Source organism: Tachysurus vachellii, chromosome 8 (genome assembly GCF_030014155.1).
Source record: "Tachysurus vachellii isolate PV-2020 chromosome 8, HZAU_Pvac_v1, whole genome shotgun sequence".
Classification (NCBI taxonomy): domain Eukaryota; kingdom Metazoa; phylum Chordata; class Actinopteri; order Siluriformes; family Bagridae; genus Tachysurus; species Tachysurus vachellii.
This window is the reverse complement of record NC_083467.1, coordinates 310,001-311,789: the sequence shown is the minus strand read 5'-3', so window position 1 is coordinate 311,789 and position 1,789 is coordinate 310,001. Positions and strand designations below refer to the sequence as shown.

Sequence of the window (1,789 nt, the reverse complement as noted above, 5' to 3'; positions counted from 1 at the left end):
AAAAGCTGATGATGTTCTACATGAATCTAAAGCAATGCTGTATAACTCGAGCTGCAGTTCTCATGACCAGCTTCTTTTATTAACAATTTTATTTTCTTGAAAATAAAAACCAGACCACATCCTTCTTGGTTTCTATTGGCTAATGAAAGAGGCTAATGAACTCTAGATAATCAATATAAAGTAAGAGTTTACATCATCAGGAGCGAGCGCAGGTCTCTCATGCCCACACACTTCTCTACAGTGAAGAGAACATTCACTCCCAATGCTGCTTTCGCTAAAAACGGCAAGAAAATTCTGTTTAAACCACACGGAGAGGATTTAGCTTTAACGCTAACGTTTATCTAACAAACTCTCAGTGTCTCAGTGCTGAATGATGAAGAAAATGTTTTCATGTGCACGTTTTTCACTTCTCCTGCATGTCGGTTCATGCGAAAGCTTCTTACGAGAGCGTCTGATCCCGAAAGATCTCCTGAACATAGACAGCAAGTTGAACTGGAGCTCAGCCAAGCCAGAGGAGATAAGTCTGCATGGATCCTGGTCTCGATTAGAAACGGAGGAGAAAAAATGTCAAAAGCAGCCTTTCATTTTATTTTTCTACAAGTCACTAAGCTTAACAAGAAGCACGCCGAGCCTCTGGGCATCTACACGTCTGATCAACATCAGAAAAGAAGGAAAGAAAAGAGACTTCATCAGTAGCTGAAAGAGTAAAAGGTTCCTTTTAAAGAAAACATCAAAAGTGGACTTGGATTCAACTTTTTCTCACTAAACTCACTTTACATACATGTAAAATCCAACATCTGCTGATCAGACAGGAGACTTTTATTAAAGGATTTATTTTATGCAGTTACTGAAAGTTTAGCATTGAGTTAAATCTGCTGACCGTAGCATGAGCACGCAGGAGCTGAACAATAACTCATCTGTGCTTTAGCATCTTCAAAACAGATCCATAAACTCATTTTAAAAGAAAATGAAGTTACAATCTTTAGTATTCTTTATTCCGTTGGCTAGAAAATATGCTATTCATTTTATTAGCACAGGCAAATGATACGACTTTAATGATCAGCTTTTTTTAATGGATATTTTCACCAGATCACACAAAAACAGCTTTATTATTAAAGATGTGATCTAATTAAAGGCTCTAAAGTTTTTCAGATTATTATATTATTTATTTGGTGAATAGTTTTACATACAGCAAATTACTTATGCTAATTAGCAGAGAAAAGCTCTTATCAAAAAAGGCATAGTAACATTATGAGATCATATCATTTGAAATAAAAATCATTTCAGCTAAAACAAACTTTAAGTTCATTATTTTCTTTTCCCTTTCATCAAAAAGCTGAATCCTGAATCCATATTAGCAGATAATAAACACACACATTAATAATAATAATAATAATAATAATAATAATAATAACTTATTTTAAGAAAATAGAGCAGTGTACTGAAACCTGTTACGCTCACTGACGGTGTCTCCTGAAGTAAAGTCCATCATCCACAAGAGCAAAAAAACACAACTGTGTGAAATGGACTGAGGTATAATTTTATTATGGAATAATATGTACAGGAATAAATGACAAAAATATATCATATCATATTAACACTTTTCATTTTATACAAAACCTCTGAACCAGGAGCTGTGAGTTTCAGAAAAAAACAAGAGCGTACAACAGTACAGTCCACACAAACAGCACCCAGAACATACACACAAATAAATACTGATATAGTGATCAATAACGTTCTGCGAGAACATACACAGTTCATCAGTTTAATCCCAAAGTTATTAATAAAG

The 1,789-nt window shown here is 34.2% G+C and overlaps 1 protein-coding gene across 2 annotated transcripts in view; it reads right to left on the bottom strand.

Moving 5' to 3' along the window:
- Positions 1–1,565: 1,565 nt before the first annotated feature.
- The window catches only part of LOC132850574 (anosmin-1), a 19,802-nt gene continuing 19,578 nt past the window's right edge, over positions 1,566–1,789 (bottom strand). For both annotated transcript variants that reach the window (XM_060877212.1, XM_060877213.1), the window contains exon 14: positions 1,566–1,789. This exon is cut by the window's right edge and continues 780 nt beyond it. The gene's annotated coding sequence lies outside the window, so the exon portion shown is untranslated.